This window comes from Thalia democratica, chromosome 7, assembly GCF_965202585.1.
Source record: "Thalia democratica chromosome 7, ktThaDemo2.hap1.1, whole genome shotgun sequence".
Classification (NCBI taxonomy): Eukaryota; Metazoa; Chordata; class Thaliacea; order Salpida; family Salpidae; genus Thalia; species Thalia democratica.
In genome coordinates this window covers 62,810,165-62,823,118 of record NC_139171.1, presented here as the reverse complement: position 1 = coordinate 62,823,118, position 12,954 = coordinate 62,810,165, and positions in this window count along the sequence as shown.

Here is a 12,954-nt window from a genome sequence, read left to right as displayed (position 1 = left end):
TTGGTAATTTATTGTCTTTTCTAGTTCTATGATATTAGAATTATAAAAGCATTAGTTATTAACTTTTCTATAATACATTTCTACTAGTTGAATTTTAAAATACCATATAACTAAATAACAAAACACCTTTTAATGTCTAGTCTATTACTGATATTATTCAGGTTGTGGGGTTATAGTGTGACTAACACTAAATCAAGGTTTTAATTAAAACTTATATAAGAACTAAATGATATTTAAAAGTATTCTGTATTTCATATATAAGCTATGCATGACTTTTGGTTATAAAGAAAATTTATTAAACAAAAAAAATATCAGGTAGAATATTCTTCTCAAATTACTTTAAATGTGACCAAAACTTAGACACAATTATTTCGAACAGAAATATACTAAAAGAATTCACAGTAAACTACTTAAATATCAAATCAAAAAATTAATTAAACATATTATATGCTGTTAAAGACTAAACTTTACAATTAATATAAATAATAGTTAAGTCTAGTTCTAGACCTACATCTGTAAGGTCTTGACTAGAATATCACTACAATTACACTATTGCTGCTTGATGTAAAAATACAAATTTGCAGAAGATCAAATTTTGTCAATTCTCCTTCGAACTTGGGGGAAACCTATTTGCTACTTCTGTTTTGACTTATTTAAACTTACAACTTTATTATATCCTTTGTAATTCACTTGACTTAAACTTTGTCACCAATTTTCTGAATCTTAAGGGCTTATACTGTGTCAATAACATTTGTGACTTATTAGGACTTAAACTGTGTCTTTATATCTTGGTGTTTTACTTTGACTTAATTAATGTCTATTACTTTTGTTGACTTCAAAATTGAATTGTGTCATACCCTCTGTAAATTACTCAATGATATTCTTTTTGAATTTTTTCAATACGACCACTTGTTGCCTGATTTTAAATAATATTGGTTAAAACCAAAAGGCTTTAAAAAGGGCAGATAGTAATCAAAAGTTTTTTTTTTTTAATTTTAATTAAAGGTTAAATGGTAAAAACTCTCTAAATACTCTGTCAAATAAATAGCACTATAATTTAAAATTACATTATAACAAAATATGAAACAAAAAAATTATAAATACAGTCTTAAAGATAAAGGATGGTATACTTGAACAAATTATTTTCATAATTTACTGTATTGTCTAACTAGATAATATCAGAATTAAAAATGCATTGGTTACTAACTACTTTAAATTATACAGATACCAGTTTATTTTTAAACTACCTATAACTTAAAAAACTAATTAATTTTAATCCCTAGATTATTACTGATAATGTTCAAGGTGTGGAGTTATACTGTAACTAAATTAATATTAATAATAATAATTTTTTTTAACATAACTTAAAATTAAATGATTCTGGAATATACTTTAAAAAAAGAAAGTTAACTACATACTTGGAAATCAAAAATTAATTTTACAGTATAAAAATTATAAAAAAAGCTCTAAAGTAAACAATGAAAATAATAATTTCAAGTCCAATTTTGTAACAACATATTGAAGGTTATATTAAAATATCACCTGCACTCACATTGTGGCTGTTTTCTTTAGATTTATGCAAGAAATGTAAAATTTCTTTTCGGTTGACTGATATTTCAATATTTTATATTTGTGTTAACTAAACTATTGGAACTAAACATCTAAATGGAACCGATTGTAACTGGTATGCGATTACAAAGCTTGCTTTTTTTTTATTCAAAAAACTGTGCAGAGTCACCAAAACTGTCCTGAGTCATCATAAGTATTTTTAATGCTTATAAAAAAAATAAACAAATTTCAAAACTTTTAACAAAAATACTTATAAATTAACAACATCAAAACTCAATCTATCAAATCTCTTTAATTAGTAGAAAAAACTGGAATGATCAGAAAAAGTGATATTAGTCTGTTTAAAATAAAAATCAAAACTATTTTGCGTCAACCAGATTTTAAAACAACAATCAAAATATTCCTACTTATCTTAATTATTCCTGATTTTTTGAAATATTTCAAAATATCTTTAAACTTTTGAGTGTCTTGAGTCCTGACTCCTGGTTTTTGAAAAAGTTTATAATATCATGAGTTATCCTGAATATGATATGTGAAGTTTGTGTTGTGATATAATATTCTTTGAAATTAGATAATAATATAAAAAAATTGAAAATATCTACGCACAATATAAACTAAATTTATAATTTATGTTTAATTTTAATAACTTGAATTGTACAGAAAACTACAAAAAAAACTTAAACTATCCTACAAATTGAAAATTTTATTAAAGATTGTTTTAAATTTTTAAGTAACGAAACAACATTGTTTATTATTACCATTACGAATTCTTCTTACTAATCTTATTTTAAAGTTGTTTTTTAACTTTATAGACAAGTTATTAATAAGTGTATGACCGGCATAGAAGTTTTTAAATTGTTGGAAAAAATAAAACTCCAGTACATTTTCCTGCTAACTAAAGAATTTTTTTAACACACTAAATGGTAAAATGTAATTATTTAACATTTAGTTCAAAAAATTTAGTTCAATTTAAAATTACAAGAATTATCGGAGACGAAAACAAAATACAATAGTTTGTAAATTAGATTATAATCATTTTATATAAAAATAATCATTTTGTAAATATTAATTCACAAAATTTTGGATTTTTTTATACAAAAGCTTAGAAGTGTAACAAACTACTCTGCTTAAATATGAAATCAAAAATATTGAGGTATAAGAATATTTCTTATACACAATTATCATATACAAGTAAAGTAAGTACTGTACTAGTATTAAGCAGTAATCTTTTTGTATTTTAATCGCTAGCTTTCCAAAATAAGTAATATAACAATTTATCCATAAAAAACTCATTACATGAACAAATTTTAAAAGACTCAAACAAAAAATTTATATATTTATTAAAAAAGGTTAGTCATACTTAAAAAATATGTTACTATATCGTTTAAATGAGACAGCTTTCAACTATGTAGATTATATTAGTACAAACAACAAAATACATTTTTAAAATAGTGATAAAAATCCAAAACTATCCCTAGTCAGCCCGCATTAAAATATTCTGTGTGGAAAACCTGATATATATTTTTAGATAGGCTTTTGTGATAGACTTGTCTCTATTAAAAATGAAAGAGCCAGTCTGAGATTCATTAAGTAATCCAAAATTTAAAATGAAACGTTAGCTACAAATAAAAAAATAATATAGCTAAAATGTAAATCATTAAAACTTAAAAGATTAAAATGACTTAATAAATAAAAGTGTTTTAAGGTTCAAAGTTGCAAAAGATTTAGAAAAACATAAAAAAAAGTCTATATTTTTGTTTAAATATTTAATATATTTATCAATATAAGTCTTCAAAAAAGGTCATCATACATTGTACAAGTTTTAAAAAATCTAAACTAGTCTAAAAGTTATCCTGAGTAGTCTGAATGAAAGACAAACTATTATTTCAAAATTAAATGTCTTAACCTACTTTTTTTCTAATTAAAAATGATATATTTAGCAGTATAAAAATTGATCTGAACTTTAGCTCTAATTACTCTTTATAGTTTTCCTCTAAGGAATTCAAATGAGCACATTTAAACTTTACAATAACTTTAAATGGATATTATGCAATAAAATTGAATACCTTACTGTAATTAACTAAAGATTGTTATTAATTTCAAATAATTTTAAATTTTGGCCCAGTATAATTAAAATGTTAGTTTAAGTAAGTAAAAGCTGTACTATAAGCAAATTGGAAATAATAAAACTTAAATTGCAATACATACTTTGCGATACAACAATTTTATATTGTACTATAAACAGGAATGATACTTTCTGAGAATAAAGATCTTTTTATCTAATACCAAAAAGTAGTAAGAGCAAAACACTGAAAAAAGACCATATTAATAAATTTTGAACACCTGAAATATCATAGATTTAACATTAGACATGTTATTAAAAAAAATTTAAAGTCAAAAACGGTTTAAATTTCACAAAACTAGCGATAAATTTTAAAAAAGTTCCTTAATTTACCTTACTATTAAAAAAAATCAATACTATTCAGAGTTTAAATTTAAATCTCAAACTATCCTCTTTAACCCAATTATTTACTGAATTTAAGAATAAATAGTTAAACAAGGTTTTAATTAACAACTTTTTTTTTCAAATAAAATTTTAAAACTGAAAAAATATAAAAAATTGGAATAATTCAGCAACAAAAATTTTTTTGTTGTAGTTAAAAATGTGTAACTGAAAGTTAATTTTAATTTTCACAAGATAATTAAGTTTTAATTTTATTTCAAAGTCACACAGAATTATACTAAAAACATGAAAATGTTTTTTAGTCAATGTCTAGAATGTTTAAAAAAAAATTTTGAGTTCTCATGTTATAAACCTTCTAATAAAATTATTTAAATTTAAGCCTTTAAAATTTACACAAAATAAAAATTAAGATTCCTAGTTAGTAGTTCAAGTTAAACTCAAATGAATTAACAACTTTTTATAGAAAGTATAATTAATATGTGAAAATTATCGTGCAAAATTATCTTCCTGCAGTTTAACCTTTGTACAATTTTATCCCCTCGTGCAATTTTGTACGCTCGCGAAATTAAAAAAAGCTACCCAAAAATACTATCTTCAATAGACTTTAAATTTTCCTGATACAATGTTTTTAAGAATTTTCAAATTCATTAGTTTTTAATTATAACATAGTTCTAAAGAAGATTTTTAACAAAATTGGCAATAATATATGACACTATTGAAATTATAAAAAAAAATCCAGTTAAGATCTAAAAATCACAAGCTGAAATTTTCTAAAAAAATTTTCAAATTATGCTGATTTTTTATGCAAATAAGCCAAACTTGCCTTTGTAGTTATGAGTGTTTATTCATTTTCAACTGGTCTAAATTATCTTGAAAATATTAAATCTTTTTAAGATTTCCAAAATTCTCTAACTAACTTTAGTTATCCTGAGGGTGTGACAATCAAGCATGAATATATAAAGTACAGGGTTGCCTCTTTACCTGGAAACCTGGAATCTAAAAATTTAGGCAGAAAAAACTGGAATGTGAGAAATTTTGAAAAAAACAAGGAATTTTGATCAAAATCACTAAAAAAATTTTCATATGTTAAGTAGTAAAATTTCGATTTGACTCCAAAAGTCTATCATGTAATAAAAATAAATGGTCATGATATTTTTTGATTATATATAAAAACATACTTAAAGTAGGTTTAAAGTATTTTTTCAATGATTTTATACTTGTTAACACCTTTTCTTGCCTAAAACTTAACTCTATACTAAAAATAGACCCAAAAATGTGTACTTTAACTAGATTTAACCTGAGAAAATTTGGAAAAACTAGATAAATTTTTGAAAAATGAGTGGCAACCCTAGAAGTATGATGTTATTTATATACTTTTTAGTATTTAGTATGTTCTTTAATATAAATTATAACCACCAAAAGTAATGGGTAGTTTTCATATTAATTATAGATTACTATTGAAGTATTATTTAGTTCTAGCCATCAGCACATTTAGAAAATTTCACAGGGAAATTAATAAGTAAATAACAGATAGAATTGACACATTTTAAGTTTTTAGTCATAGAAAGTAAGTGACAATATTTTAATTAAAGGAAACCATAAAGGTACAAAGACACAATTCAAGTTCTAATAAGTCACATAAAGCTGGTGACGAGTATTTAGTCACAGTTATTTATGTTAAATTTCGAGTAAGTCTTCTAACATTTATTACTATTATAGAAAAAGATTATATTTTTAAAAATAACAAATCAAATACAAGCAGCATGATAATTTTTTTTTAAGAATTCGTATCATAGGAGTTTGCATAGACATGACAATTGTCTGATCTTTTTATTTGTAAATAAATTTTCATCTTAGTGTTAGTGTCATAATTTTGCCTAGTTATTGAAAATCTTTGCAAATTAAACATTCTGAATAACTTTACAGAGAAATTTGTAAAATTTTAACAGTTTTTAACTCAAAGCTTTTAAATCATTTCTTGAAAATATTTTATTTTCTTATTGCAATCTAATTAAATATTTCCTCTTTATACAGTATTAAGACATTTTTAACTTTTTGTACGTTTTTTTAAACTCTTTTATATTTTTTGCTGTTACACTGCTGTTCCATTCAGTTGAACATCAAATATTAAAAATCAGTCAACCAAAAAGCAATTTTATTGTTTCAAGTTTACATTTTTTACATGTAGCCATTTAACCGGTCAAAGTGTGTTTGCAGGAGATATTCTAGCTAAGACCTTTCAGATGTAGTTCGAGAATTAGACATAGTTATTTATTACATTTTTTATTGTAGAGTTCTTATTTGAGGAATGTCAATTATTGTTCAAATAGTGTTGTGGTTCAATTACAAGTAGGTAAATATACATTCTTAAAGTACATTCCTGTTAAATTTAATTCTTGTGTAAAAGTTTTGACCACATAAAATTTATCTTAAGAAGTACAGTGTTGCCACTAAACCTTGAAACCTTGAAAAAACTGAAATTTGAGAAAATTTTTAAAAACCTGGAATTTATTACAAAAATCACTTAAAAATTTTGGAAAAACTTGCAATTATAACAATTTTAACATGTCAAGTAGTAAAATTTCGATTTGACTTAAAAAATATAACAGATTATATAAAAAAATTTTATCATCAATTCTTTTTTTACTTAAAAAAATATTTAAAGTCGCTTAACAGTATCTTTTCAATGATTTTATACTTTTTAACAGAATTTCTTACCTTAAACATAACTTTATACTAAAATAGATTCAAAAATGTGTACTTTAAAAAGCTAGAAAAAAATTTTAAAAACTTGAAAAAATTTTATAAAAACGAGTAGCAACTCTAAAAGTATGATGTTATCTATATACTTTTTTGTAATTGGTATGTTCTTTGATATAAATCATGACCACCAAAAGTCATGCCTAGTTTTTATAATAATTATAGAACACTATTGAAATATTATTTAAATCTAGCATAAGCCACATTGATAAAAATTCTATAGGGAAATCAAAAAGTAAACCGCAGAGGGTATTGACACATTTTAAGTTTTTAAGTCACAGAAGGTAAGTGACAATGTTTTAATTAAAGGAAACAACAAAAGTAGAAAGACACAATTTAAATTCTAATAAGTCACACATATTAAATGAAATTGTTTAAGTCACAGTTAATAATATTTAATTTCAACTAAGTCTCTAAATATTATAAGACTTCTTAATAGCATAATAGAAAAAAGACAATATTTATTAATAAATAACACATCAAATACCAGTAGTATGATAATTTTTTTAGGAATTTGTATCATAGGAGTTTGTGTAGACATGACAATTTTCTGATCTTTTAATTTTAAAAAAAAATTTTTCATTTTAGTGTTAGTGTCATAATTTTGCCTAGTAATTGAAAATCTTTGCAAATTAAACATTTTGAGTAATTTTATAAAAATGTGTAAAATTTTATTAATTTTTAACTCAGAGCTTTAAAATCATTTCTTGAAAGTATTTAATCTTCTTATTGCTATCTACTTAAAAATTTACTCTTTCTATAGTATCAAGACATATATAACTTTTTTATATTTTGTGCCATTAAACTGATGCATACCATTTACACTGTTGTTCCATTTACTTAAAAATCAAACATAATAAAGTTAGTCAATCAGAAACCAAGTTGATCTCTTATAAGTTTAAGTTTTTTACATATAGCCATATTAACCAGCCAAAATGTGTTAGCAGGAGATATTCTAGTCAAGACCTTTCAGGTGTAGTTCTAGAATCAGACGTAATTATTTATTACATGGTTTATAGTAAGGTTGTTATTCAGGAATGTTTATTATTGTTTAATTAATGTTTTGTTTCAATTAAAAGTAGGTAAATATTTATTCTTAAAGTATGTTTTTGTAATTTAATTCTTGTGTAAAACTTTCGACCACATAAAATTTATTTTAAGAAATACAGGGTTGCCACTTTACCTGAAAACCTTGAAAAACCTGGAATTTGAGAAATTTTGAAATAACCTGGAATTCAAAACAAAAATCACTAAAAAAAACTGGAAAAACCAAGAATTCTGACAATTTTTACATGTTAAGTAGTCAAACTTCGATTTGACTAGAAAAATTTATCATATAATAAAAAAGAATAATCATTATAATTTTTTTTATACTTAAAAACACATTTTAATTAGCTTTACAGTATCTTTTCGATGATTTTATACTTTTTAACACAGTTTCATACCTAAAACTTGACTTTACATTAAAAATAGACCCAAAAATGTGTACTTTAAAATATATTACATTTAGCCGTATTAACCAGCTAAAGTATCTTTGCAGGATTATTCTAGCCATGACCTTTTAGATGTAGTTCCAGAATCAGACTTTTTTATTTATTACATTGTTTATTGTAAAATTGTTAATTATTGTTTTAATTAATTTTTTTTTTGAATTCAAAGTAGGTAATAATATATTCTAAAAGTATGTTCTTGTTATATTTCATTCTTGTGTAAAAGTATTCACCACATAAATGTATTTTAAGAAGTTCAAGGTTTTCACTTACCTGGAAACCTCAAAAAACCTGGAAATTTAAACAAAAATCACTATAAAATTCTAAAAAAACCTAGAGTTCTAACAATTTTCACATGTTGAGTAATAAAATTTCGATATGACTCAAAAAATTTATCATATAATCATAAAATGGTCATTATCTATTTTTATACTTAAAAACATATTTAAAGTAACTTTACAGTATGTTTTCGATGATTTTATACTTGTTAACACAGTATCTTACTTAAAACTTAAATTTTTACTAAAAATAGACCCAAAAATGTATACTTTAAAAAGCTGGAAAAAATTTAAAATAACTAGAAAAAAAAACGAGTTGCAACCCTATAAGTATGATGTTATTTTAAGATTTTTAGTATTTGGTATGTTCTTTAAAATAAATCATAACCATCAAAAGTCATGCCTAGTTTTTATAATAATTTTAGAGTACTATTAAACTATTATTTAGTTCTAGCCATCAGGCACATTGATAAAAGTTCTGTAGGCAAATTAAAAAGTAAACCACAGAGGGTATTGACATATTTCAAGTTTTTAAGTCACATAAGATAAGTGACAATGTTTAATTAAAGGAAACAACAATGGTACAAAGACACAATTTAAGTTTTAATAAGTTACATATATCTAATGACATTCTTTAGTCACAATTAATTATGTTAAATTTTAACTAAGAATCTTTAAAATTAATAGCATAATAGATAAAGAAGATATTTATCAATAAATCATACATCAAATACCAGTAACATGAAATTTTTTTTTTTTAATTTGTTTTATAGGAGTTTGCATAGACATGACATTATCTGATCTTTTAATTTAAAAATATGTTTTCATTTTAGTGTTAGTGTCATAATTTTGCCTAGTTTTTGAAAATCTTTAAAGTTAAACATTCTAAATAATTTTAAAAACAAATTTGTAAAACTGTAACATTCTTTAACTCAGAACTTTAAAATCATTTCTTTAAATTAATTTGATTTTTTATTACTATCTTCTTAAGTATTCCCTCTTTATATAGTATCAATACAATTTTAGCTTTTTGTTTGTTTTTTTAACTTTTTTATATTTTGTGCTGTTACAGTGGTCAATACCAGTTACACTGCTGTTCCATTAAGTTGAATATAAAATATTAGAAAATCAGTCAACCAGAAAGCAAGTTGATCTCTGAAGTTTAAATTTTTACATATAGCAACATTAATCAGCCAAATTGTGTTTGCAGTGGATATTCTAGTCAAAACCTTTCAGATGTAGTTTCAGAATTAGACTTTGTTTTTTATTGCATTGTTTATTGTAAAGTTTTTATTCAAGGAATTTCAATTATTGTTCAAATAATGTTTTGATTCAATTACAAGTAAGAAAATATACATTCTTAAAGTACATTACTCTTAAATTTAAATCTTGTGTAAAATTTTTTACCACATAAAATGTATTTTAAGAAGTACGGTGTTGCCACTTTACCTGAAAAACCTGAAATTTGACAATTTAGGCAAAAAAGAAATCTAAAATATAATAAATTTTGAAAAAAAATGGAATTTTGAACAAAAATTAAAATATTAATCTAGATAAACCTCTGATCTTAACCTTTTTTTATGTAAAGTAGTAAAATTTTGATTTGATTTAAAAAAATTATCATAAAATAAAATACATGTTTCATCATCAATTTATTTTTTAGTTAAAAACATATTTAAAGTAGCTTAACAGTATCTTTTTAATGATTTTATACTTGTTAACACACTTTCTTACCTCAAACTTAACTTAATACTTAAAGTAGATCCAAAAATGTGTACTTATGAAGACCTGGAGAAACTTTTGAAAAATTTGAGTGGCAACCCTAGTATGATGTTATTTAAATACTTTTTAGTATTTGGTATGTAAATAAAATAGATATTTGGTGTTTGGTATGTTCTTTAATATAAATTATTACCACCAAAAGTAATGCTTAGTTTTTATAATAATTATAAGATACTAATGAAGTATTATTTAGTTCTAGCAATCAAGCGCATTTATAAAAGTTCTACAGAGAAATTAAAAAGTAAACCACAGAGGGTATTGACTCAGTTTAAGTTTTTTGTCACAAAAAGTAAGTGACAATGTTTTATTTCAGGAAACTATAAATTTACAAGGACACAATTTGTATTTTTATATATTTTTTTAAATTTTTGTATCTTTATGCTTTAACTGAATAGAAATAGGGAAATTTGTACATTTTAAAACAACAATACCTTCTCCTCTTTATTCTACTATCAATAATAAAGTAGAAGAATGTATAGAGATTTTCTAATGGCAAAAAGGGAGAAATAGAAAAGAGTTTGATTGTCTTCTAAAATGGTAACACTGCTTTTACTTTTAGTTTAAATTAAAAATTATAAAATCAGTCAACCATAAAGCAAGTTGACTTTCTGCAAGTTTACATTATTTACATGTAGCAATATTAACCAGCCACAGTGTGTTTGCAAGAGATATTTCAGTCTAGACCTTTTAGATGAAGTTCCAGAATTAGACTTAATCTTTTATTACATTGTTTATTGTAAAAATTCTTTTTAAAAAAGTTTAACTATTGTTCCATTAATGTTTTGATTTGAATTCCAAGTAGATAATTGTCCCTTCTTAAAGTTTATTCCTGTTAAATTTGATTCTTGTTTAAAAGTTTTGACTACATATAAAATATTATATAAAGTATGATGTTCTTGATATATTTTTAGTGTTAGATAAGATAAATAAAACCAACAAAGTTCATGCCTAGTTGTTTCAATTGGTAATAATACTTTTAATATCATTTAGTTCTAAAATAAATTTAAATATAATTGTTAGTGTTAGTTTAGTTATACCTTAACCGTACACCCTAAATATTATCATATTAATAACTAGACGTTAAATATATTTTAAATACTAGTATTAAAGTATTTTAAAAAGAAAATAGTATTAATAAAATAAAAAAACAGTTAGTTACAAATGGTTTTTATTTCAAAAATATTCAAACTTTGACTTATTAGTTTTAACTGTTAAAAGTGTTAAATTACTTTTAGTACAGCTGTAAAAATATACTGGATAATAAAAATTTTAAAGTCATGTCTGCGAGAATCAGTTTAAGCGGAAGTGGTGTGAAGAATTGTGAAGGAAATTTGAACGCTTGTAATGTTGATAAACGTAATAGTTTTCTAAAATTATGCAAGGAAAATTCTGAAGTTAGTTTCCAAGGTAAAACTTTGCAAATTTCTGATGGCTTTAATAAGATGGGTAAGTCAGTGTTATGTGTAAGTAACAACTTTATTCTGTACATATTGTTCAACTAATAACTTTGAAGAGAAAAACAGTTATGTTTATCTAATTTAACCTTTTTATAGAAATGAACTTTGAAAATTGATTTCAATTAGTGTAATGCATACTTTTTATACTTACTTAACTGACTCTTACAGTACAATAAAGTATTGCAGATTAGATTTTAATTGTTGTTTTAACTGTATCCGTTGTTTAGTCAACAAATATTTAGTTTTAAAACATAATTATTCAAGTTTTTTTTTAAGAAATTGTGTTAGATATGTAATATCTGTTAAGTACATGTTATAATTAAATGCTTCAAATATATAACACTAATTAATTTGATAAAAAGTAAGTTATACTAACACATTTTAAGATGCTTTTGCTATTTATATAAACAATTTTTATATTTTTAGTATTTAAAGTATAATGCAAGTACTGTGGTGTAGTTTTTTTTACGTTAGTGTTAAAAATGTATATTTAAAATCATAATGATAATGTTTGCTGATATCTTAGAAATGAATCTTTTTGTAAAGATGTGTGTTGTATGTTTTTGATTTGCAGAAATATTATTATTTAAATTGACATTTGTAACTTGTATAACATAATAAGAAAAAATTATTCAATTATAATATAATACAATTTTAATATTTTAAACATAAAAAAAACGGATAATAAAAAACACAAAAAATTTTTCAAAACTTCAAAATTTTTAAAACTTCTACATTAACTAATTAATGTTATTTTTTATAAACAAGTAGTAATTATTTAATTTTAGCTAAAAATTACATATAATGTAGGTAATGTACTTGGTAACACCTATCAACAGCTAAATATACTATAACTGAATTAATTTGAGTTAAAAAATTTCAGATGAAATGAGTCGACTCGAGAGCATTGTGAACTAACATCAGCTATGAAATTAACTAAACATTCATTAAATGAACATTCGATAAGTAAAGCAGTTGAAAAACTAAACGAAAAACTACAAATTCAAAATGCAGTATTGTTTTATCAGCTAGCCTCAAAATTCAACCTGTCAGATCTTTACTTAACTGTTTTTAGATACATAGAACGTTGTTTTAGTATGATAGTTGAAAAAGAAAGCTTTCTAGAGTTAGATTTTAATACTGTCTTTAAAATA